General features: G+C 42.7%; 1 protein-coding gene across 4 annotated transcripts in view; it reads left to right on the top strand.

The window, feature by feature from the left end:
* The window catches only part of LOC146789441 (ATP-binding cassette sub-family B member 5-like), a 1,226,636-nt gene that overhangs the window by 595,016 nt on the left and 603,699 nt on the right, over positions 1-27,921 (top strand). The window lies entirely within an intron of this gene.

Raw genomic sequence — 27,921 nt, 5'->3', positions numbered from 1 at the left:
ACACCACACCAGGTTAGAAAAATAAACTATTTTTATCTAAACAAAAGAAGACCAAAACAACAAAAATCCAACATACACAATGTAAATTCTTCCTGCACTGCAGTGCAGTGTCAGAAAAACAGGTGCTGCACGGGCGATGCATTTATTTTCTTGGTTTCTTCAAACTTTTTCAGCTTCCTGCAACAGGAATAACCTCCAGAGGCCCAGAACTGGAATAGGCACCTTCTGACAGTTCAGAACTGCCAGCAGTGGAGTTCAAGGAAGCTGGTGGTGAAGTATTTGGGTCACTGAGACTTCAGACCAGGAGGCAAGCATACACAAGCCCTTGGAGATTGTTCACAAGCAGGTTCACAGCAAAGTTCCAGTCTTTGTCCTCTCCTTGGCAGAAGCACAACTGCAGGCCAACCCAGAAAACCAACACACAACAAAATGGCAGTCTCCTCTTCACAGCTCTTCAGCTCCTTCCTTGGCAGAGCTTCCTCTTGATTCCAGAAGTAATCTAAAGTTCTGGGTATTAGGTCAAATATTTATACCCCATTTTCTCTTTGTAGCCTTTGCTGCAAGAGTCTCTCAGCTCAGTAAAAAACAGTTCTTTCCACCCTGGTCCAACTTCAATACAGGAGGTCGAGACAGTTTTGTGCAGAGCCGACACAGTCTATTTAGGTGCTAGTGAACGCTCCTCCCACCACTCTAAATGCAGAAAGGTCTATTCAGCCTGGCCATGCATCATCCAGGAAAGGCTAGACACACCTCAACTCCCCTTTTGACTGTCTAGAGTGAATGCTCATCCCCAGCTCCTGTCACTCCAAAATCAGACATGAATACACATACAGGCAGAGGCACACAAAATGGTTAAAGAAGAAAATGCCCACTTTGTAAAAGTGGCATTTTCAAACACTCAATTTAAAAACCACCTTCACTAAAAGGTGTGTTATTAAATTCTCAATTCAGAGAGCCCAAACTCCCAATCTCTATCTTGTCCCAATGGAAAGTTACACTTGTAACACGTTGCAAGGTAGCTGCAGCTCTTATGGGACAGACAGCCTCAAAATAGTGAAATACAAAATGCACAGTATTTCACTATCAGGACATGCAAAACACACCAGCACATGTCCTACCTTTCACATACATTGCACTCTGCTCATGGGGTTACATTGGGCCTACCTGATGGGTGTCTTACATGTAAGAAAAGGGAAGGTTAGGGCCTGGCACGTGGGTGCACTTACCAGGTTAACATGGCAGTTGCAAACTGCACGTGCAGACACTGCAGTGGCACACCTGAGAAACATTTACAGGGCTACTTAAGTGGTTGGCACAACCAGTGCTGCAAGCCCACTAGTAGCATTTAATTTACAGGCCCTGGCACACTCAGTGCTCTTTACTAGGGTCTTATCAGTAAATAAAACATGCCAATCATGGATAACCCTTCATAATCACAATTTACATAGGGAGCACTTGCATGTTGACACTGATCAGCAGTGGCAAAGTGCCCAAAGCATCTAAGCCAGCAAAAAGGAAATAGGAAATCCAGTACACAGTCAAAAATGCAGGAGGTAGAGGCAAAAAGTCAGGGGAAACCACGCCAAGGATGCCAAGTTTATCATGTGTCCCCTCCAGTTGAAAAGTGGGGAAAACCACCCACCCTCCTGGGAGTTCTCATCACTAAGGCAGAAGAATATGGACAAACCATCAGCATTGGTGTGTTCTGCATCCGGGCAGTGTTCAACCGTAAAGTCCATCCCCTGTGGGGAAATTGACTACCTCAACAGTTTTGGGTTTTCACGCCTCATTTGCATCAACCATCTGAGGGGCCTGTGGTCTGTCTGAACCAGAAGTGAGTCCCAAACAAATAGGATCTTAGCTTCTTTAGCGCCCAGACCACAGCAAAAGCTTCTCGCTCAATTGCACTACACCTCTGTTCCCTGGGGAGTAGCCTCCTACTAATGAAATCTATGGTGCAGAACGCTAAAGGTCATGACACAAGGTGAATGTTAGAGGGACTGTATACAGACTCTCATGGTGTCTTTACCCCTGAAAGTACTGAGTCACTACATACTCTACAATCTTTGCCATTTATGATAATCTCACCGAAATACTACCAAGGATCTATATTGATACCCCTGGAACAATTGTTACTATCTACGATGACTAATAATTTTTGACTTTTATTATATGTTTACCTACTATTACCTACCCAATCGGCACGGCAAGAATACTTCCTGTGTGGCTTATTGACCTTCAAATTACAGCCATGCCCACCCCCTGGCCTTACTTTATTTATTTATATCAGCCCTGATGAAGTCGCTAAACCCACGAAACACTTGTTGGCTACATGAACACTGAACAAGATCTGCTAATAAAAGATCTCTGCTGAAGCCAAAGACTTGAATGAGTGTATTATTCTTGTGGAACATATTATTTTCCTCATGTTAATATCTGTATTGGTATAACTACTGCACAGGAATTTAACTGTATAGAATCTATGTTTAGTGTGTGCCCAAAGTTTATTTAAATTTGTACAGGACTCCCACATCAGGGAATTCAGTTTAGGAGCGTAGGGTAAACACTCCTTCCTTGTGTGCACCACTCTAAGACTATTTTATCTTAAACACTGTGTCTTACTATCAGGTGAGTGTCACCTCTCAATCCCCAATTTACCCATGCAATTTTCTTAATGAAAGCTACGGGTTGGTCCAGGTCTCCATCGTTCAGTTGTGAGAGAACTGCATCCCAACCATGCTCTGAAAAGTCTGTCAGCACAAACAATTCTTGGAAGAAATTGGGTACCTTGAGCATGGGCGCCGTGCACATGGCAGATTTCAGGGCTTCAAAAGCGGTCTGAATTAGATTAAAGGGTGGGGTGTTCTTCTGTGTGAGGAAACGGCGCCTCCTGAGTGTGCGTGATTAAAATTAGAACAAATCAAACTGTGCAAGAGGTGAGGGAAAACACCCTGAGCCCTCAGGATAGACCCTACGGTCCAAAACCAAATGTATATGTTGGCCTATGCACAAGCTATTCCTATCTCTACTTGCAATTGGTATACAGTACGTGCAATGAAATATTCCAGAGACAGAGTACATAAAATTATTTCAAACAATCACAGTTGTTTGGTGTTCTCTTGCTCTTTTATTCAAACAGATCGCCCAGCCTACACATGTTTCATCGTGGGAATGTACCCTTCGACCTCTTCAGGGCTAAAAATACATAATCACGTGTCAAGGATCATGCGGTCCGAAAGTATTTAGATGTGACATACAATGATGAACACATTATTCAGCATATAGTGGAAACCCTGTGACTGATCAAACTATAATCACATTGCAGTGTTAATACAACCCTCGTAATGTGCGAGTTCAACAGTTCAATTGTATATACATGTTACCCCGTGATGGTGGGTTCACGGCAAAATACAGATGTTCGAATCCGGATGAGATACATAGATCACAGAATTGCATGCAGAGTGATATTCGTTATTCAATTAATTGACTACGGCCATCAGTACTACAGAAATCGGAGGCACAACCCGAATCATTGCATGTTAAAAGTGAAAAGGTTGAAGTGCAATGGATTCCCCATAATGAAATGGGGGGTGAAGGGAGGACCCAGACAAAGTTGTCCGAGCTCTTAATTTCTAGTAATGCTGGTGAACGTTCATGTTTATATTCACCGTGTGTGACTCATGCTCTATAAATTACTAGGCAGCGACGGAGACCAAGTTGGCTAAGCTAGAAATGGTGTCTTTAACGTTCTAGAAAAAGGAGTAAAAAGGAACACTACTGTGAGTATAGTGCTCTTGTGTGTGGTCTAAACTAAATGGTATTGTGAGCTCGAGAGCGGGTGAGTAGAGAGCTCTCACCTCTATGCCGGTTCTACTTCTGTCCCCGCTGACCAGATTGATATTCTCCACTACTGTGTGCAGTTCTCTCTTCAGATTCTAGGTTGGAATCTAGGTCAATAAAATACAATATGCTAAGGACCTGATAAACGATGTATCAAGGAAACATAAGACTCAGTTAGTCTCCTGCTCATAGATATGCCCGCTTCTCACCTTGTGTCCAATACAAATTCCCCCGCGGATGAGGTTAACTTCTCTTTCGATCTTTAGTTTCCATATCATTTTAATGTTCCTGATTAGTGCCCCTTTACGGGTGTCTGTGGGGACAAAATAGTCTAGTTTAGTCCTGTTCTGGTATCCGGACCAACATTACCCCATACCTCCCTCCATGTGAGGACAGTGCGCTTACCTCAGTGAGTGCGTTGCTACTCTTCGCCCCGCTCATTGAATCCCTTGGTAACCCGGAAGTAATGGTTTAGTACTTCCCTCCCTTAATAGGAGCAGACAGAATCTAAAGCTAGAGCATGAACCAAGAGTAGAATTCGTTGGCACTCGTATAACCGGAAGCGGATCTTATATGTTGCTGTGTCTGATTCGAGAGAAAAATCGAATTCCTCAGCTAAATGCGGGAAAACAAATGTAGCTCATAATGTGGCGATATTGGGAGGATGCGCAAAGTCGTGATATAGTGTGGTGAGAATATACTAGTGACATGTCACAGGACACTACATAAGTGTTACTGTGAGTGTCAATAAATATGATGTTCTCCAGCTGGCAATGTAGAAAAAATAAAAAGTCCCAATAACTTTCAAATCGGTGGGCGGGTAAACAAAAGGGACAGAATCAATGTACAGGAGTCTACAGACGATGAGTACAACATTATGCAGTTAATTTATCCTGGGGTTGCGCATTACATCATGACATTAGCATCAAGATATTTTCAAATGAATCATAGATATGTCTCATAGCTTCACATGTAAGATCACCGTGACAATCAAACCGCTTATTCCTTATCACTGTAATCTGTAGGAGGGTTCCTCATTCTCATTTGTGGTGCCCCTGGCTAGTCAGTCAGTCAGTTATGGGTAGTGTTATAAAAGTATTTCAGTCCCCTAGAAAATACTGCATCTCGTGATCAGTGTTTAGGCCCCTCTCAACCGTTCTGTGGCACATGATCCAAGTTGCCTCCGTGCGTCTCTATCTCAGTTCCCTGTTGCCCCCTTTGTGATTTTAGTGCAACCCAATCAATCCTGAAGAAGGAGAACTGTTTGTGAAAGCGGTCTGGCAGGCATCAGTCCAGATTACTTTCTTTGGCTGCTTCCTTGATGGCAGCTCAGTCAAAGGGGAAACAATGGTGCCATACCCATTGTCAAATCTCCTGTAGTACCTGGTGACACCTAAAAAGGCTCTCGTCTAATGGTGTCAATCTTTGGTTGTAGGGTCGCCACCTGGCCGCTTCCTACCTGGAGCCCTAAGTACACCACAGACCCCTGCCTTATCTGGCACTTACTGGCCTAGATAGTGAGGCCTGCCTGTTGCAGGGCCTTTAACACTTCACAGATGTGATGCAAGTGTAAGTAAGTAAGTAATATTTTATTTGCAAATGTATTAAAATAATTAATAATTTACATAAAGTTTCTGGGTAAGAAATCATTTACAAGTAAAATAATTAATTCATTATTAAGATTTCATTGATTTACACAAATACGGTAGTCTAAAAGAAGCGAGAGTCCATCAAGTGCTGTGAGAATTTTGACAACGAGGGTTTGTTATTTAGCAATAAAAGAAAATTTTCGCTCGGTTCGACTGGCAGCTTTCAAGATCCTCATTTCAAGGTTCCCTGCCCTGGGACTGCTATAGTCTTTCTGGGGTGGCCCATTTGGTGGAAGTAAAGTATTCACTTGCAGAAGGAACTTGGCAGCCCTGCAGGAAAGCTGAATTGATTTGCTGTATAGTAATGTCAGCACTGCAAAATGGTATGATCGTATATTGAGTGCCCGGAAAGCAGGGCAGAGTAGTTTCTGCCTTAAAGAGTTAACTGCCGGGCAGATGCACAGAAAATGTAATAAGCTTTCATCAAATCAACTGCAAATTGGGCAGAGAGAGTTCGACCATCTTTGTTTCCAGGGCGGCGCCTGGTCTTTTGAAAGAAAGGCACCCATTCTTGTTTTTAAATAAAAGTGCTGGATCGTTTGAGAAAGGTGGAACATAAGGTATGGTTGGAGCCTCCAGCTGATGAAAGATTGGAATACTGACCAGCTGTGTTTTTTACCTGCCAGTTCACCTTTATCCATCGACCATGATTTTAATTTGGCGGCTTTATTGCTGAGTTTTTTAAATGGCAGCGTGGCTAATGTTTAGCTCCCAGGCCTCGTGTAGATTGAGGGATGATAAAGCTTGGCGGAACGCTGTTGGCCAGCTGTGTTTAATCGTATGCTGGCTTTCCATTTCGGACCAACACAAAGCGGCCAAGGACTCCGGAGGGACGGCTCTCAACTTCCAGCACAATTTAATCAGAGAAGTCATTCTCACTGGGAACTGATGCTTAAGTCGGAATTCCAAGCGCACTTGAGCTTTGCAGGTGTGTCGTGGTGTACGGTAAATGCTTTTGAAGAGGATAGACTGTGGAGTGTTAAGGATTGTTGCGTCTTTGCCCTTGAGGAGTTTCGAACCATAAGTCAAAGACGGTAAAAATTTAGCACTGATAATTTGCAATAAGTATGACTGAGAAGAACTACCCATTTTTTTGTTTATAGGATTGTGTGCAAAAAACTGTGTGTTTGCCAAGGCCCTTCCTTGTGCAAGATACTTTTTGAAGTTTAGTCTGGAGTCCATCTCCACCCCTAGATATTTGTAGGTGTTCATCTGTTCGATCTTATTGCCAGCGACATTACATTTGAATTTGAAGTCTTGCTGTCTGTTTTTTGGCAAGAAGTAGATGACTTTGGTTTTACTGTAGTTAAGCTTCAGGCCTAAAGATTCAACTATACTATGTAGAGTGGTGATTTGCTGCAACAAGCCGATGGAAGTCCGGCTGCATAAAACAATGTAATCTGCATATTGTAAGCTGCGCACTGGTCTTAGTGCGAGTTTTGGAGGGTCGCTCGAGACTTCAGATAGCAGAGTGTCCAGGTCTGCTGTATAAATATTAAAAAGGGACGAGGCGAGAACACATCCCTGTTTAAGGCCAATGGATGTGGGAATCTTTCTGGTCATCCCATCGCCCTTACCTATTTTGATTTGTACCCAGGTATCGGAGTATAGATTGATGATGGCTTTGAGCAGGTTTGGGGGCGCTCCCCATCAGGACAATTTTGCCCATAAGAGGCCTCTCGGGACTATGTCGAAAGCTGATTTTAGGTTGACGAAACAGGTGTATAGATTTGAGGCCTTATGGGTTACTTTTTCAATCATGAGGGTGAGTGCCAGGAGGTTAGTGATTGTACTCATGCCTGCCTGGAAGCCCGTATGGGTAGCCGGTATGTTTTTTCCAGCCAATGCCCATGCCTCCAGATCTGTCGGAAGATAGTGGCGTAGAGTTTTGCTTCAAAGTCAATCAAGGCGATTAATCTTTAATTTGCTGGATTTGTCTGTGAGCCTAATATAAAAATGGGGTGAAGAATGCTACCTCTCCATGATGGTGTAATTATTTTGGAGGTGAATGCCAAATTGAACAGGAGGGTGAAATACAATGCCCAGAAGGCCTGGTCCTATTTGAATACTGCATTGGGAAGTCTGTTCGGTCCTGATGCAAGTGTTCTTCCCTGCTGAATCTGAACACTGCATTGTCATCCAGGCAGACGGCACTGAAATCCTCCAGCCGCAACAGTACCTGGTTGACCAGTCTCCGGAATGTGGCTGGGGCATTCTTCAACCCAAAGGGCATGACCCATAACTGTTAGTGCCCCCCTAGCAATGAGAATGCAGACCTCTCCTTGCCTCAATCAGTTAAGACAATCTGCCAGCACCCAGATGTCAAACATGCTGAGGAACTTGGCAGCTCCCAATCGATCTATGACATCAAAATGAGCAAAATCGAAATCCAGTACACAGTCAAAAATTCAGGAGGTAGAGGCAAAAAGTCAGGGGACACCATGCCAAGGATGCCAAGTCTAACAGTGGGCCGTAAAAAAAAAAAATACAGAATACATATTTAAAAAAAACTGGGAGGGACGGTCAGCACCAGACGAGCGGGGGGACAGGCAAGCAACTCAATACTGCTGAGCAGCAGGAATCAACGATGGAGCTGCACAAGCAGGGAGGAGTGGTTGAGCAACAGAGGAGTTGGGAAGTAAGAAAATGTAAATGAACATTTTGAAAATATCAATGCTAGATGGGGTGGGGTAAGCAGCCGACGAGTAGAGGAGGTGGGAATAACATAGAAAGCATAGGGGCGTGTCCCATGGGAGGAAGCAGTATCTGGAAGAAAGAGCAAGAAAAACACACATGCATCGAATGCTGAAAGTAAAAGAAAAAAGTAGTTTCCTGAATGTAAGCAGTGGAAGGAGAAACTCATCCAACAAAGAATATGATGGAGCTAAATGATCCTTATGTATGTAGTTTAAGACTGAGGGCCTGATTTTTAGGTCTCGCCTGAGCCAGCGCTTTAGCGCTGCCCTGGCGAGAGTTTTAGTAAGCGGGATTTTGAAGTGCAAACTAGTGGCTTTTGCAGGCCTCTAGCTACAGTGCATGTGCGCCGCCGGGCGCGCGCACCATTTGTCCGCCTGCGTGATCACTTTCGCGGCCGCTTTGATGTTCTCAGTGAGCCACGCAGCCACTGAACATGAAAGCGGCCGCGAAAGTGCACACCATATGCTCTGCTCGCATCTCCCTCCCCCCTTTTCTGAACATGGTTCGTGTGCGCTCGCTTTTTTGGTGGCTTAGCTTCAGTCGCTTGCATGGTGCTGCTTTGCACGTTTTTCGGCATGCACGTTAAACTTTAAATGTGATTTTTTTCAGTGTCTACATTTTTTGTTACATTGCGCTCTCTTTTCTCACCTCGTCAGTTTTTTTGACTTCTGTGCTTTATACACTGAACGCGTATCTCCCTTCTGTGCGCACAATGTATCTGCATTGTACAACATATTTGTATACATTGTTCTATATATGTGCCTCACCACTAATGTGTATCTTTCCAACATCAAACATGTATCCTTTTACAAACGTAGCTTTTACGCCCACCTATATGTAATCCAAACGGCCATATGTGCTTTGTAAATTCTTTTACAGTCTATTGTTCATGAGCGCCTTTTACTTCACATATGATGCATATGTGTTCAGTTAGCTGCAGTGTATTTTACTTTGTTGTCTATCAGTTAAAGTACATAAAAACGTGAGTCAATTATTATTCACGTGTATATTAATTTAAAAGGCAACTTCCCACTCAATGCACGTGGTCTAGGCAGCTGCAGTTACTTTAGTGGTGCCCTTTGTTGCCTTACCGACCTCAGCGTCCTGCTGTCACTGATTTGCATCCCACAGATGCTGCAGACTAATAGATTCCTGTCTTTCTCGGTTGGCTTGTTTACGACTAATTAGCCGGCCTGGTTTCCTTTTTCAAGTGTCGGGAATTTCACAGCCGTTTTCTCAGACTCCTGCTGTCCCCTGTGTTTGTGGGACTTAAGATGTAGCACGATTATTTATGTATTGTTTTCACTGTAAACTTAGTCGCTTCTATGCGCTCGTTTTTTTAGTCCATGTGAACAGTTTATTTATAACACTTGAAGGTGATATAAACTGTCTACGCCGCAGGGTCCCCGCACTGCCTGTCTTTGTGCCACAGGTCCTGAACCTGACGTTTTAACAGTCAAGTGTCTCTTATTTTATTTTAAAAGTTTTATATAGCGCTAGCTTGACCCGTAGGTATCAGAGCGCTTTATACATACTGTAAAGAACAAGCATTGGCATAGCCAATAGGTCTCGCCTTTGGGACCTTATAAGTGTTTAGCCATGCAACAGTTGCATAACTAAACACTTATAAGGTCCCAAAAGCGAGACCTATTGGCTATGCCAATGCTTGTTGACTTTTGACGGTCCTACAGAAGACGGTGTAACACGCCGTCTACTGTAGGACTGGCAAAGTCGAGGTGTAACCTACTGCTAGATTAAGATTTAAATCATGGTCTGACGGGCGGTCCCGCTAGACCAGTGGTCTGCTAGGCTCATAGAAGAGCCCATCTAGAGGCCGCCACTGCCAGATATCCGACAGCACCTTGCTGCACGGTGTGAAATATATGCCACACTGTGCAGGTGTGAGAAGTTGTCCTGGTATATGCTGTCCACTAATTAAAGTGGGCACCTTGTACCAGTCCAAACAACCCTTATTGCTTATTAGGTTAAAGACAACCTTGATTGAAAGCTATCCAAGTGGTTGCTATGGAGAGCAGCCTTCAGACTAAGTCTCGAAGGAATGTAAAGTAGCTTGTTTTACCAGAATATAACCTCCTGAATGACCAAATGAAAGGAGAACCACAGAAGGAATATATAAAATATATGTATTTATTACTAAACACTCTCTACTAATCTCTTTATGAGATTAGAGAACAAAGCACACAATATTAAATCACTAGAACGACAGTAAATAGCACAATTCACAGTGGGCTCCAGGGGAAGACCAAACCATATACTAAGAAAGTGGTATAACAATCACGACTTGACTAGACACAGTGCCTAGAGCACGTAGAATCGCTGGGACCCCAAGGAACCACCCAAGGTAGTGACACAGGGGACCCACGGAGGACGGGTGCAGTGTGAGAACACAGATGCGAGTTCCGTACAACTCTATGGGAAAGTCGCGGTTGGAATTTTAAGGATTAAGGACACTTAGGAGAGGACTTTAACCCCTTGCATGCCCGCCCCTTTCCCCGCCCAGTGCCGCGCTTTGTATTAGCGGGCGGAGTTCATGACGAGCTGGACTCGTCATGGGCACAGCGCCACCGCAGCCCATGACGAGTCCAGCTCGTCATGGGCACTGAAGGGGTTAAGCAAACCCAGTTAAACAAAGAAGGTTCTAAGGCCAGCACCCTTGAGAGTACTGAGATACCCATGTTACCTATCCCAGAGGAGCCGGGTGCATAGGGGTCAAGCGATGTCGGAAACCTTCGTAGTTTTCAATGGCGTGATGCGGAAAGTACTGCTGCCGTGGAGATGAAAAGTGTCCGGTGTGATCCAAGCCTGGATCGGAGCTGTGAAGAACCTGAAAGCAGAGGGGACAGAGTCTGGGTCACTTCACAGTGACCAGGGGCACGATAGACGAATGCCCACCAATGTCGGGTGTTTCAGGTGGGAAGAGGTGAAGCTTGACTCTGCAGCTAACGAGACCAGGAGGCGTCGACGACGACCAAAGTCCGAAGGTGAGCTGTCCCACGAAGGATGTCGATTGCTGGGGGGTCAGTGTCTGTATTGAACACCCACAAGCCTTGGCAACTGCACACACACGGGCAGAGGAAAGATGCTTCTGTAAGGACCAGCAAGGTCCTGGGGACTCTCCAAGCTATGGCGAGTCAGGGCACATCTGGAGCAACCAGGAAAGCCCATGGAAAGTCAAAGTTACCTTCACAGGGACCCACAGTTCGACGGACCAGGAATCGCAAAGGGACCTCGAGCTGAATCACAAAATACCAGCCCACGGAACACTCGTGGAGTGTAGGCTATACATCTTCAGTGGAATTACTGCTCGGGGTCAGGACTACAAGTAGTCCGAAGCACAGCCTCAGGGGTCGGCAAAAAGCATATGCTGTTGCAAATGTACGCGATGCACAGGGGTTCGGGTTGCACGGTCCCCATGAGGGATATGGGCCTTGCAATTGCTGGGAGAACAGATCAGCCTCAGTGACCTCGGGAACCCACCTCCTGTGTTGCAGAAATCTTCGGAGTCCTCAGGAGCTCGGGAGATGCAAACCGGTCAGATGCGTTTTAGGTGCCTGCCTTGCAGGAGAGTAACTCCTTTACTCCAAGGGAGATTCTTCAGTCATCCAGCGTCGTGCAGATCGTCAAAGGACTTGGTTTCTGTAGCAGAGTATAGTCCAGGTAAAATCTAAAGTCCTGTAGTCAAGGGTTCCTACTTTATACCCAAGGAAGGGGTGGGACATACTCTGGAGACCCACCTATGGGAGGGTCAGGACAGAGGGGTGGCTACACCCATGTGCTTTGTCCAGTTTCGCGCCAGAGCAGGAGCAAATGGCTCCTGCAACTTGTTTGAGCTGGACTATGCACAGGGACACCAAATGTACCCCCAGTGCAGACATCAAAGCACTCACAGACTGCACCCACCCAGCCTGTCTGGGAGGTGGTCACACCTCCCTGTGACAGGAAGTCTATTGTCAAGCCTTCCCCTGCTCGAGCTTGGCTCAGCAGCAGGGGGGCAGACTCGTGTCTGTGGCTGGCAGCATCCATTTTGTGATGCCAGGGTCGAGAAAGTGGTACCGGGTGTACTGGTGTTGTCATATTTCTCCCTCTAGGAGGGTGGAATCATACCTCCCCGCCAGTTACTGGCGGGAATGTATGATTCGAAGGTGTTTGACACCAAACACAACATGTTTCCATGCAGCCGTTTTAAAGTTAGCATTTACCGCGAGGTTATAATGCACTTAGGTATATATGTTTGGCTGCATCACAAACAACCCCGGAATATAGGTTCCGAAGGCTGCAGAGGGGTTCTGCTCATGCAGGTGCACCCTCTCACATAAAACCCAGCACCCTGCCTTCAGGATTGATAAGGCCTGCCATAGGAGTGACTGATAGGTTTATATGTGCAGTGATATGGAGTAAATATAGTGAACCTATATCTAAGTAAGGGGTACATGCACCACCTTACACAGGCTGCTGTAGCAGACCTGTGGTGTCATTTTGAATGGTTTCCCTTGGGTGGCATAATACATGCTGCAGCCCCTGAGATCCCTCTGGGGTACCTATGCCCTGGGTACATAGTATAAGATATACTAGGGACTGATAGGGGTACCCCAGAATCCAATCTGGAGTGTACCTAAAGTACATGCATTCAATTTAGAGGAGAAAGCAGCTAGACTAGGGTCATGGATAGCAGGATCCCAGTCAATCTAAGTCGGAAACAGTGAAACATCAGCAAAACGTGGGGGTAACTATAGGAAGCAGATCCTAGTCTCCTACAGCATGAAGGGAGGGAGCAACTCCAGGGGGGGGGGTACTACAAGTGCCCCCTGCATGCACCCCCACGACCAAATCTGTCAGTTGTTGCCATATCGCCACCATTTTTATGGCGGGTTCACCGCCATGAAAAGTGTGGTGAAATGGCAACTTGGAATATGCTTTAGCATATTCCTGCCGATGAAGGACCGCCGGCCCAGTGGGATCCTTGATCCTGGCGGAATGCCGCAGTTGGTTGGTTGGACCAACTGCTGCAGTCATAATACTGCAGGCGATCCCACAGCGTGGCGGTCGTCGGAACTTCACCTCGGGTACAGCGATCCTATGGACCGCCACACTCGTAATAAGGGTCTTATTACGGCTTTGGTGGTCGTCCTGCGGCACCGCCATCGCTCCATCCGCTCGAGGACCACCACAGCTGTGGTGTGGCCACCTGCCAGATTCCAACTGTAATCCATGACGGGAAGGCAGTGCTGCGGCGGTCTTATGGCGGTGGGCTGTTAAGCTCATAGGCGAGCCTAACATGCAGTTGCAGCTGTGACAGCACCTGCAGCACATTTCTGCACATTGTGGTATGCATGCTACATCGCGCATAACGGGGTGCAATTACAGGGGGGCACAACCTATGCTTCTCCACATGTACCCCCAGGCCCAAAACCGGCAGGGGGCCCTGTTAGAGCACCCTTAGTTGCCTCTCTGCCACCCTTTTGGTGGCGGCCTCACTGCCATGAAAAAGGTGGTGAAAAGGCAACTCTTAATATGCTTGGTGGTGCCGGCAGCGACACCGCCAGCATATTTGTGCTGGTTGCAGACCACCAGTCCAGCGGGATCCTTGATCTCGGTGGAGCCGGCAGTCTTGTGGGGGTCCAACGCCACACTCTTAATACTGCGGGCAAACCGTCTGTTTGGTGATGGTCGGACCGCCACCACCAGTAGACCGCTGTACTCATAATTAGGCCCTGAGCTGCTTTTTTAGAAGAAAATCTTAACCCACTTTTGTGGCATGCTTCATCATAGAATTATCTCCCTAGATAGAACTGTATGAGATTTATTGAGGCTAACCAGTATTTGGGAGCTCGATATATCAAATGTCTTATTAATATTTGGACCAGAGCATTACCTATGGGTACCCTCCAAAGAACCTTTATAAGCTTAAAAAGTAAGTGTCTAATGTGGTAGGAACTATAGTGGTTCCTACATCCTAAAGACAACATATTTCATCCATGTATATAAATCAGGGCTGATCTGATTTGTCCATGGTCTAATGCTGTGCATGAAAAATGCATAAATGAAAAGAGAAGTATGCTCAGTAACTGTGTGCATGGGTTTTTCCCTAGACTTTGAGGAGCTTATTACGAATACGGCGGTACTAGGACCGCCGTAGTCTTGGTGGCGGTCTGACCACCACACTCCTCCTGTTGTATGAGGAGTGCTGTGGTTGGACCTCCAGCAGCCAGCTATAACACCACCGGCACCGCCAGGATCCTGGATTCTGCGGTGCCACTGGTGTTGAAAGTGGGGCGGAATGGAGGCGGTGCTGATCCCGGTACTGCCATCCATATTACGACTTGTCCTTCCGCAAGTCTTTTTATGGCGGTGACACTGCCATGAAATAGTTGGCAGAAAGTCCAGGAGGCGACCCCCAACAGGGCCTGAGCAAAACTGCTTATGGATGTTGGTCCCGGAGGGCACATGTTGAGCCCCCCTACAATTGACATGGTGCATGCCACACAGTGCACAAACGTGCAGCAGGCTATCTCACTGTGGCGGTATGTGGTATAGGCTCTCCTTTGAGCCTAACATACCACCGCTGTATTAACCCGGCGGGCAGGTGCACAATGGGCTTGCCAATCCTCTTGTGAGCGCAGCGGTGGTGGTCTCATATGAGGACCGCCTAACTCATAATAAGGCCCTTCATTTTTTCACCTCTTTGGCGGCACAGAATGCCGCTAAGGGTGCAGGAGATTAAAGGGATTACCCCATCTCTTCCCCATCCATGAGGCAAAACACTATAGCAAATGCACCCATCCCAATTCTATTAAGATTACCCATCGGTGTACACACATGAAGGATAGACTCATTCAATCAAAATATTTTGAGGCCAAACCGGTACTGGGTGGGACAAACACAGGAACAGGGTGAAAAGCCACTAAATCAGCAGCAGCGAAGTGAGATAGATAAGAAAGCCATCCAGTCATGAGTAAGGGGCTGATCCAAAGCTATGTCTTATATTATTCACTATTGGTATTTGACAAAAGAAAGCAAAAACTGTCAGCAAAAGCAACCTACAAATGTGCAATGCAGCATTAAAAACCTCTGAGACAGTTGCTGAACAGCGTAATGGTATTTGGGCAAAATAAATATTGAGTGGTACTAATATCGAGTTTTTAATATTGTGTCACAGAAATATCGTGATGCAGAAATTTCGTTGACAAAAATATTGATTTTTTTAAAGGTAAGTAGTATAGTTTTCAATAATATCATTATTAATATTGTTTACAATAATTTATTTGTAAAAACTATCGTTTTTTAATTATCTTTGTGTTTTAAATAATATTATATTTTATATGTTATATGTTGTGTGTACAATTGTTAATGTTTTTCACTATAGTTTGTAATTTTATGTTATTTTTGATTTTAATGTCATTGTTAATACTAATTTATAGTGTTGTAGCGGAGTTTTGATGTTTGTAGGGGAACATGGTGGGAAGTTAAATAATCATAATTAATAAATAATTAACTTTAATTAATATTAATTATTCAATTGATAATTATGTAAATTGTCAAAATATTACTATTCTTAGTTATATTTTAGGTTGTTGAGTTTGTAGGGATACAGAGTGGGAAGTTAATTGAGCAATGATTTATTATTAACTATTTATTAATTTATCAATAATTATTTAATTGCTAATTATATAAATTGTGTCATTATAATTTTTGTAAGTTATATTTTATGTGCAAGTTGTTGGGTTTGTAGGGGTAATGGATGGGAAGTTAATTACGTAATTAATGAATAATTATTTTTTCATTTATTAGTTAATTGATAATTTATCATGCATATTGTGTAATTATATTTTTTGAGTTATATTTTAGATGCAGATTGTTGGGTGTGTAGGGGTTTAGGGTGGGAAGTTAATTCATTATTAATATATTAATAATTAGGTAATATTCATTTATTCGATAATGATGTAAATTGTGTAATTAATATACTTTTTAAGTCATCTTTTGAGTGCTTGTTGTTGGTTTGTAGGGGCATAATGTGGGAAGGTATTTAAGTTAATATTACATTGTAAGTCATTATTAATTTTAATTAAAATCTGTAATTTATTTATAATTATGTAAATTATTTAATAAATATATATATTTAATGTTATATATTACGTGTGTATTGTGTTTTAGGGTGATCTGGTGGGAAGTTATTTAAGTAAAAATTAATTAGCAATTAATTATTCATTTATTAATAATTATTTTATTTATTACTTAATATGTTAATTGTGTTATACTTTTTTATTTTAATAAACATTTTCATTTGGGCTGCTAGGTAAGTGGGAGCGTAGTGTGGGACGTTAATTAAGTAATCAATTAATAGCATATTTTTATTTGATATTAATGATTGAAAAAATATAATTATGTGAATTGTTTAATTATTTTTTAAGTGTGTGTGTATATGTGTGTGTGTATATATATATATATATATATTATCTACTGGCGGTCGCCAGTAGATAGTTATAGTTAGGACCGTGTTTCCATAGGAAATCCACAACATTCTATTTGGAATAACTTTGGCGCCGATTGACGAATCCTCGCGAAATTTTCAAAATAGGTGGGGCGCTTCGCTCCGCTCCTTCCCTGAAAGTCTCGGGGGGATTCGTCAAGTGGGGGCTGAGAAAAAGGGAAGGTCCCAAAACGCGTTTTCCCCATGCATTTTTCCATAGGACCTTTAGTCCAAGCTACAGCCCAAACGGCTGAACAGAATTTCTTGAAATTTGGCAGAGAGGTAGTCCTCAGGTCAGGGATGTGCCTTTTGCAGGTCTGGTGTAAATCTGTTCGGTATTTCCTGAGAAAATAGCATTTAAAAGCATATATATATATATCTATAGGCGCGCTCCGTGCGCATACGGTAAAACTTACCGTACGCGCACGCTGCCGTGCGCGAGCGCGATTCTGATTGGTTGTTAGATCTTAGTAAACATTCGAATCGGTCAAAAGCAGGAAGTGTCGGCTGCCATTTTGTCTCTCGCAGTGTGAGGGGATAAAAAACAAAGGTGGAGAACGTGAAAAGGGGGCAGGGTGGACAGTTCCTGACCCCCTAGCCTTTGTCAGGGCGTCCCAGAAGGACCCCTAAGGGCCAAAATGTATTTAAATTTTTTTACGAAAAATCGCGGAGTACGCATAGCGTGCGCGTACGGTATAAACGGAACAATTCCGCGAATTGCGCTACATGGGCGCTCGGTGCGCGAAGCGCACCGAGTGCCCACACGCACGGTGAAAAACCTTAAAAAAAAAAAAGTAAAACCATAACTTAGCATTTAAAAAACCGTACAAATTCACTGAAAAAACCATAAGTTTCACACACGTTGAAAAACCTTAAAAAAAAAAAAAGTAAAAACATAACTTAGCATTTAAAAAACCGTACAAATTCACTGAAAAAAACATAAGTTTCACACACTTTATAGTTAGGAATTAGCATTTAAAAAACCTTGCAAATTCACTTAAAAAACCATAGGTTTCACACATGTTATAGTTAGCTGGACATTTCACTCGTGAAAAACCATTGAAATTCCCCCGTTATAGTTAGTGCAGGCAACTATAACTCACGCGACCGCAATCCTCTGCTGATGACGTCAGATATTACATCACTGATGACATATGTGTCTTTCTGAAAAAAAAATATTTGTAATATATGTATAGCCAAAAAGTAATGGAAGAAGACATGGGTAAATAAGTGTCTAAATACAGTGATATAATATCTGACGTCATCAGCAGAGGATTGCGGTCGCGTGAGTTAAGTGAATTTGCAAGGTTTTTTAAATGCTAATTCCTAACTATAACGTGTGTGAAACCTATGGTTTTTTCAGTGAATATATATATATATATATATAAAAACATCTTAATAGTTTATATAGTTTTTCAATTGATACAATTGTTAAAATATAGGGCCTGATTACCATAGTCGGTGCTTTCCAAACGACATTGTAGGTTTAAAGTCCGACCGCCGTATTATGATGATGATGGTCGGAGTCTAAACTGGCCGGGGATTCTGACTTGGTTCTGACAGGCTCATGGAGCCCGTCGGCCAGTCGGAAAGAACTCAAAATCCCTTAAGGACTCCGTTTCCGCTGTCGTGATTATGATGTTGGTTTCCGACAGCCAATCCATGTTGACCTTTCCGGCATGTAATAGCTGTCGGAAACTGACTTAAGGAGCCCCTAGCAGGGCTCCCTTCCACCCTGGCCCGTTGCATTTGGCCCAACATCCCTGCACCATGTGGCAGGCACCGTGAGGTGTTTGGAAACATCCCTTTTTCTACGGGCGCTTATGCTTCGGGCATTTTCCGCCCACGCACAAGCTCCCATAGAAAAATTGAAGTTTCTGACTGCACTGAGTGCGGTCGCATGCAAATGATGAGGTCGGAGCCGCCGACCAGAGTTTTCATTCCGCAACGGTCCGCCCGACATCGTAATCAGGCAGAGACGTTTTAAGGCATGGGCAAAGTGGACTCTGGCCCAGGGCCCCAGCCTTTCAGGGGGCCTGTGATAGGACCAGCTCTGTTCTGCAGAGAGTCTTGCCCTGATGACTTTGAAACATTCTTAAACAGATTGTTGTAAATAGTGTTTTCCTTTCATTTATTTTTAATGTGGGTGATGTGTGGGAGTCTATTACAGACATTTTGCAGACAAATATTGTGTTTTTTAGATCAAAACAGGACTTCACATATGAGAAATGGGAGGGTGTCACAGAGATTATTTGCAGTAATATGAGTGAGCTGCTGCTGTGTAACAATATTGAAAACACTCGTCACTATCCCTGATTATTAAATGTAAATACATTTTGAATTTGGACGAGTGTGCCTGTGCATGGTCAGTGACCTGATCGAAAAGGGCATCAAAGAGCTGAAACTGGACCATAAAATTAAACCTGTTCCGAACAGGGCCCCCCAAATACATTTGGCCCAGGGCCCCCAAAATCCTTAAGACGTTCCTGTAATCAGGACCAAAGTATGTGTTTGAAGTGAAGTACTTTCCCTACTGCTGCACAGACTGGAGTGGGACTAGTACATTGTACCCCCCCTGAGCCCAACGCTTTCCCTACTGTTGCATTGACTGAAGTGGGAATAGTAAATTTCACCCCTCCTGAGTCCAACGCTTTCCCTACTGTTGCACCGACTGGAGTGTAAATAGTACATTGTACCCCTTCTGAGTTCAACGCTTACCCTACTGTTGCACAGACTGAAGTGCAAATTGTAAATTTGAACCCCTGCAGTATTAACGCTTTTCCCTAGTGTTGCACCGACTGGAGTGGGAATAGTATATTTATTATTTCTAAAACTTAATGGTTTTGTTAATATTGTTTAAAGATATATTATTATTATCATGAATTATTATGTATTTGTGTATTTAATTTGATATAGAAATGCATGTTATCTTTAAGATTTTTTGGTTTTTATGTAAAACTAAATTGGCAGTGTTTGTAAAGATTTTCCAGTTTATTTGCTATTGTACATATATATATATATATATATATATATATATATATATATGTGTGTGTGTGTGTGTTTATATATATATATATATATATATATATATATTCCAACATGTGACCTTCCCTTCCTCCAAGTCATGAAACGAGGTGCACACTGGCAATGTAAGTTTGAAAATTTATTTGTCACACAAATTCAAATGGACAGACGCGTTTCGGCTGCACGCCTTCCTCAATGTCACATTTTCATGTCCAACAGTATCGTAATTTATAAAAAACACATCTTAACTAAACCATAGAGCACGAGAGAGGACTTGCAGTTCATCAGTCATCAACATAAAGAAGGGACAATCATAATAAATCATCCGTTCGTTTGGCAGCCATGATGGAATGTCTAAATTCATTCAAATGTATGGCTATGGCATTATATGCAAGAGAGAGAATATTATTAATCACTCATTATTTATCACTTTCTGCAAAATATGCAGTTGAACGAGCATTTATATGTATATCTATGCAATTCATTATCAGGCATATTAATCAGTGTCAATTCATAAATAAGACACATGACAGGTCATCAATCTTGCCCTGAATGGGCTTTTTTTGTCCTGTCAGATACCAGCCTTAATTTTTCCTCTCAATTATATGCCAACAAACATTATCTGCAAATAATTATGCCCTGAATGGGCTTTAATGCATCATAATTGTCATTAGTTCAAAAGGAGTTCATAAATTGCTACTCTGTTTACTTGTTTTTATTTATTCTATGTGAACCCAGAGTTCTTCCTCATTATTCCGTCCCCGTGGGGCCTTTGTTTGCAACTCGATGATATAGCGGGATTCAAGTTTTCTTAATTCTTTGATTCTATCACCCCTCTTTCTTTTTGGAGATTTGGTCTAAACAGAAGAATTTCAACAGGTTGGCATTTGAATTATGTTTCTCTTCAAAATGTCATGCAACAGGATATGTTACATCATGATTCTTGATTGCACGCATGTGCTCGAGAACTCTTTTTTTTGTGGAATGAATCGTACTTTCCACATATCTCCTGTTGCATGGACATACTAGACAGTAAACTGTATGGTCAGAATTACAGTTCATCAGTCTGCGTATCTTTTTTTTTTTTTTTTTTTTTTTTATTTTTTTGCGTATCTGCGTATCTTAAGCATCTTCGTCCTCCCTGATATTGCAAATTGCTTGACCTTGACCTTGCTACTATTCCTGCATGCTTTTCAACTCATGCAGGGATAGAAACCTGTGATCAGATCTTTTTTCTTTGTGATTTTATCATTCTCACTGGGCCTGAGGGCTCAAGCATAGAGACTTCTTTACCTTCAGTATCTGATAAGAGATTTTTCCTCTCTACCGGTTTTATCTTTTGGCTGGCGTTGATCAAAGTTCCCTTTCTGTATCCTCTTTTAGAAAATCTATTTAGCGCTTTTCTGCTTTCTTCCTGAAAGTCATCCAAGGAGCAGTTACGTCTCAGCCTTATTAATTCCCCACGCCCACCCCCAAAAAAAATATATATATATATATCCACCGACTGGAGAAAACAAGGAGCGGCACACCAGGATATATATATGTGTGTGTGTTTAAGTATATGTTTATATATATATATATATATTTTTAAATATTATTTAAACATATTTCTTTAACATTATATCAATGTACCTGTCACAACTGGGAATCGGTACCAGGCCGAAGGTAGCCAAAGCAAAAGGAATGTCAGGAGGGGTGGTCGTCTTTTCAGGATATTTATTTGTGACAGAAACAAAAAAGAAAAGTCAAACGTCTGTTTGGGCATAAGACAGGCTTCCCGGTTGGAGTAGTTTTGTCTTCACCTGGGCTTGTCCTGGACTTGGGGTCTAGTCCCTCCTTTATCTCGTTCCCAGGAGTCGGTATTGGCAGTGTATGGAAAGGAAAGATAATACCGGAATCAGTGTTTAGGCAGGGCATATTTCCTATAGCAAGGGAAGAGGAGTGAGGGAATAGGTCACCTCTAACCCAGCACCAAGTGGATCCCGACGTGACCTCCCTCTAAACAACACCCTTCCCCCTCCCGTGTCCCGTGAACCCCTGGACTTTCGCCCATACCTTGGCAAGCCACCCCTCTCCTGAGGGGTGGCTGGGCGAAACGTGGTCCGGTTGGCCTCCTGGCTTGATGTTTTCGTCGGCAGCAGCACCTCTCGGCTTGGCCTCTTCCTCTGCAGCCGGTCTGCTCGTCCCGTGGGGTATTCCGCTTCTGCCCTCTTCCATGCCACGAATTCTCCTCCTCCGGGGAATACAGCTTCCGTCTTTGGTACGAAATCCGGCCTTTTTGTGTCGCCCGCCTGTTCCTCTGATAGGCCGGCTTCCGACAGCGTCATGGGCCACGCCCCTGGGGATTCCTCTTAAGGGATTTTCTTAAAGGGCTCCAGCCCTGCTTGGGTAGAGGGCGAGATGGCGTTTATGAGCGTTTTGTCAGTGTCAAAGGGCAACAAAGTCCGCAGTTCATCATCGGATTCGTGACAGTACCCAAATTAGAATATTTAATATTTTATATATATCCATATCTATATCTACATCTATATTATCTACTGGCGGTCGCCAGTAGATAGTTATAGTTAGGACCGTGTTTCCATAGGAAATCTGAAAATTCTATTTTGAATAACTTTGGCGCCGGTTGACGAATCCTCGCGAAATTTTCAAAACTAATGGGGCGCTCCGCTCAGCTCCTACCCTGAAAGTCTCGGGGCGATTCGTGAGTGGGGGCCGAGAAAAAAGGGGGGTCCCAAAACGCGTTTTCCCCATGCATTTTCCCATAGGACCTTTAGTCGAAGGTACAGCCCGAACGGCTGAACAGAATTACTTGAAATTTGGCAGAGAGGTAGTCCTCGGGTCAGGGAAGTGCCTTTTGCAGGTCTGGTGTCAATCTGTTCAGTAGTTCCTGAGAAAATAGCATTTAAATGCATATACATATCTATAAGCGCGTACCGTGCGCGCACCGTGCGCGCACCGTGCGCGCACCGTGCGAGCACCGTGCGCGCACCGTGCGAGCACCGTGCGAGCACCCTAACGTGCGCGAGCGTAATTCTGATTGGTGGTTACATGTTAGTCAACGTTCGAATCGGTCGAAATCAGGAAGTGTCGGCCGCCATTTTGTTTGTTTTCAGTGCGAGAGTGAAAAAGGAAGGTGGCGAACGTGAAAAGGGGGCAGGGTAGAGAGTTCCTGACCCCCTAGCCTTTGTTAGGGGGTCCCTGAAGGACCCCGAAGGCAGAAAAAAAAAATTTAACTTCTTTTCTTAAAAAATCGCGGGGGTGCGCGCACCGTGCGCGCACGGTGAAAAACCAAAAAATAAATACATAAATAAATAAATAAAAATGTAATATGTAGTTTATTGTAAAATAAATATATAAAAAAAATAATAATACATACATAACTTAGCATTTAAAAAACCATACAAATTCACTGAAAAAACGATAGGTTTCATACACGTTATAGTTAGGAATTAGCATTTAAAAAACCTTGCAAATTCACTTAAAAAACCATAGGTTTCACACATGTTATAGTTAGGTGGATATTTCACTCGTAAAAAAACAATGAAATTCCCCCGTTATAGTTAGTTCAGATAACTATAACTCGCGCGACCGCCACTCTATCACAAGGATGATGTCATGAGTGATGTCATGAGTGATGTCACTGACCATGTCATGAGTGATGTAATATGTGACGTCTTCAGCAGTGGATTGCGGGCGGGCGCGCGAGTTATAGTTATCTATTATTATTCGCTTCTGCTGAGTAGGTAGTTATCATCCTAAATTTACCTTGATGGGTAGTCTCTAACTCATTTACTGACATCTTCTTACTGACCAACAAATTCTTTCTGGGAATGCCTTTCACCTTATTCAGTGTGTTATGTAATAATGTGGGATTGTAACCCCTTAAGGCAAACCTCTGTATGCATTCTTGTGCTGACACTTTTAAATCACACGGGCGTGAGCTGTTGCGTTTTAGACGCAAGAGTTCCCCGTATAGGTCTTCCGGGTTAGGGCACCTCAGAAATAAATGTTCATCCGGTGATAGCAACGTTTTACCACATCCCGAAGATACACAAGGATACAGCCCACCCTCCCGGAAGACCTATAGTCTTTGTTGGTCAGTAAGAAGATGTCAGTAAATGAGTTAGAGACTACCCATCAAGGTAAATTTAGGATGATAACTACCTACTCAGCAGAAGCGAATCATTTGAAACGCATGTTGAGAAAAAACTGGCACATTTTGCAAACTGATTCGGTATTAAATGAGGACATTCCAGCATATCCACAAGTCACATTCAGAAAGGCCAGATCTCTTAGAGATCAATTAGTACGCAGTCATTTTGAGAAAGAATCCCTTGGGGTGAGAACCCTCAAGGATATGAGAGGTTTCTTTCCCTGTGGAAAGTGCAAAGCGTGCTCCAATAGTAGAAGAGTTCTCTCGCTTGATTTACCAGGAACACAGGTAACAAGAACCATCAACAAATTCATTACCTGCAGCACCCCCTATGTAGTGTACTGCTTAATATGTCCCTGTGACTTATGGTACATAGGTAGTACCATACACCCATTGAAGATTAGGGTATTGGAACACCAAAGGGCAATTATCAATAGAGACACGGCATATCCTGTAGCAAGACACTACGCCGAGAAACATTCTAGTAATCGAAATCTATTACGATTTTATGGTTTGGATCTCGCACCGGATAATGTAAGAGGAGGGGATAGACTGAGAAAGTTACGTAGATTAGAATCACGGTACATAGTCGGTTGCCAAACCAAATTTCCCAAAGGCTTAAACAGTGGGGAGGAACTGGCATCACACCTGGGTACATGAGGAAAGCAATGAATTAAACATAATGCATGAGTGGAGATTTAACAGTAGCATCTGTACTATTTGCCATTAGAAGATCAATTGTAAGTAGAGTTGTCTCCGACTAACAAACTCAATAATTGCATCGTTACAAGATTATGAGAAGAATTTTTAGCAGTTGTGTTTTATTAGATGAGTATGTATTAAGGATGGTACATGAAAGCCGATACACGGCGGGATGAAGATATTGACAATTTGATAGAAAGTAGGTCTATAAATACACACTAATTCAGTGTAGGGGCAATGCTGTAAGCCAATATATGGCTAAATTGTGGTGCATATTAAAAAGCTACGCATTTGATAGAATGCGTGGGTGGCCCTAGTGGTTATTATCCATATGGAACTCAGACCCAGAGTATTCAAGTTGTGAGGTACCGTCATGTAATATGAACATGTTCGAAGGAATGATCCACAACTGCAGATTTGTTTGTTTGTTTATTTAGGCGTTTTTTTCTGAGCAATCTACTAATCCGCTTTTATCGATGTTACCTGAATGCCACAGCCAATACATGGCGTGAATTTGGTTGAATAGCCATAGTGCGTGCAAATGCGTACATAGGATATAACTTGTTTTCAGTTCTGTTTATAATTCAGATTGGCATTAAGGATGATGAAATTGTGATTTGCCATATATTCACTATCTGAACAAGTTACTTTTGCAAATTTAGCAATGGCGGACGATATATTTGTTGAATGTGCAAGTCCGCTTTCTATGTTGACTTATCGCTATGATGGCTCATGCATGCATTTAAAATGGCGACCTCCCAGTGTGCGAGCAAACACCGAGGAAGGCAATTCGCCGAAACGCGCCTGTTTGCTATACCGGAATAAAATCTTTTCCAAGCGTCTCCCGTGAGTGCCTATTTCCTTTGCGACAGGAGGAAGTTGGAGCGTTGATATATATATATATATATATATATATATAAATTTTCCCGTAAAGAAATCCGGCCACATCCACCAAGTGGGGCGGGTGCGGTGTCACGGGTCCGGGTCCCGTGTAATCATTTCAAAAAGGCACGCGTTTCGACCTGAAAAGCGCTTCCTTTGGATTACGGGGAAGTGCGCATTTTTTAATATATATATATATATATATATATATAGTAAAAAAAAAACATTTTGTATATATTGTTTCAATATTAGTATAAAACAATATTTTTTTTCAATATTTTTTAACTTAACTTTATATGGATCTAAAAACTTTTTTTTGTGATCGATATTTTTGACACGTTTTGGTAGCACAATATTTATGATTTCGATATTAAGTCAGTGAACCGTCCTAATCCTGTCTGCACCTGCTCCCTATAGGGCCAGACACATTTTTCTCAGGATAGTTGGGCAGACCTCCTCTCTATCTGAGCCTGAGAGTTGGTCCAAACTAACCTTCATATGCTATAGTCTTGTCTCAGCAAAAACATTTGTTTCCAAACATTATTAGAATCTAGGATTGCCTTTTTTTCTTCAATAGGCTGTAGCCTGGTTGAGTTGTGCAAGCCCTATCCTAACCTTTCCCTGTCAGACTAAGACACTGAACTATTCATGTTTTCTCAGGTCACTCTATAGAGGGTGTAGTCATTGTAGTCAATGCCTGTCTGAAGATCTTTAAAAGCCAGTGCTAAAGATCCCTTGCACATTATTTGTCCACCAACAACTATAAGAAGCAACCATGTTGTAGCATCCCAGCTTTCTCTTTGAAAGGCCCTTGCAATTTGGCCGTCTCATTCCTCTCATGTACTCACTGCTGCAGTTTTTATATTAAAACCTACCAACAATCTTGGAGTGTACATTAAACATGTATATATGGATGTAGTAGGCAAGGTTTATTGTGGATAGGTACTCCAATGTCTTGTGTCCATATTTTGGGGATATTCTGACTTTTAAGTAAGTTATTGAAATTGTATCACATGAAAAGGACTAAATGTGGAGAATAAGATTTGGCACATTGCTAGGGTCTTAAACTTACATTGCTTATTTGCTGCCAACGCATTACTCATCATATCATGGAGGCTGAATTGTCAGAATGTAGATTTGCCACCCCTGTCAAACCTTAACCACCCATCAGCCACTTTTTCTGCGCTCTAGGGCATGGCATATAATACTGCAATGTGTGAATTGAAGGTGTGACAGATATGGATGGTTCATGTTGGATGGAGGCAGCTATTTCGGTGGAGAAAATGCTGACCCCCTAGCTGACAACCCAAAATGTGGCACATTTTGAATTGTCCCCTTGTAGAAGTTATATATCCATTAACATCACAGATGTAAACCTTGATTCAGACCATCTGTCATTGAAATTACTGCCTCGCCGCAATATAACAAAGGTGGCTATTTTACCCATCCTAGACTGTTTAATTTTATTTAAAAACTCAGCCAGAATATATGGTACTTCTGATAAGCCATCTATCATAGTTGTGCAATTAACACATTAATAATGTTACGTATCTGGCAGGCACTTGACAGCCCACTAAAGCAACCTGTTTTCGGAGCCTATCCTTCCACCATTTCAAATGAAGCTTTCAGAGTATTTGAAATCCCCATCTGCAGCCCAATTTAAGAGGACATTTTCTCCTTTTTTGCAGGCATGTGGAAAAATGCACACCACTGCATAAGGATAGCGGCCAATTTTGGTGTAAGAGACGAACATCAAAATCTTTTACAGATTTCTGTCAGTATTCATCCTCTAGACTTGACTCAATCCCTACCATGTTTAAAAATAAAATAAATTTAAGCAATGGAAAATGTGGGGTTGGGTTCTGTGTCCAGTTGGCGGTCCACGGGAGCTTGGCTGTGCACGGTGGAGTGTTGACTACCCATGGGGTGGTTGGGAGCAGCGGAAGGCTTCAGACCAGGACCTGTATCCAACCCTCTGCTGCACACCATCAAAAGGTGTGCCCGGCGAGGGTGTTGGGTGACAAATCCAGAAATCTGCTGACAAAAAAAACAAGGTTAAAGCAATGTTATAGTTGGTTATAGTAAAGAGATCTTTCTTTATGATAAAATAAATTTTAGAAATTCACTGAAAAAAACAATGGTTAAAGTGACATTATAGTTGGGTATAATGTTAATATCTAGCTTTACTTTTAAAAAAAAGCCTAGAAATTCACTGAAACAAATAAAGGTTAGAGTAATGTTATAATTAGGCCTTGTAAACATATAACAATATCGTTTTAAAAGGAAAAAACCCTGTTATTCACAAATTGTGTTCTAAAATTGAATGCCACTGTGCACTCTAAAGTTGTTTGCCACTGGACACATCACAGGAACTTGTGCAGTGCATCTTACTAAACGAAGTACTGTGGTCCATAGGACGGGAAAGAAAGTGTCTTTAAAGTGGTACATGTACACTTGGCAACCTCTTCACTCAAAATTGCAGATCA

This window comes from Triturus cristatus, chromosome 10, assembly GCF_964204655.1.
Source record: "Triturus cristatus chromosome 10, aTriCri1.1, whole genome shotgun sequence".
Taxonomy (NCBI): domain Eukaryota; kingdom Metazoa; phylum Chordata; class Amphibia; order Caudata; family Salamandridae; genus Triturus; species Triturus cristatus.
Note: the sequence above shows the minus strand (reverse complement) of the source record. Positions and strands in the feature narration are given on the sequence as shown.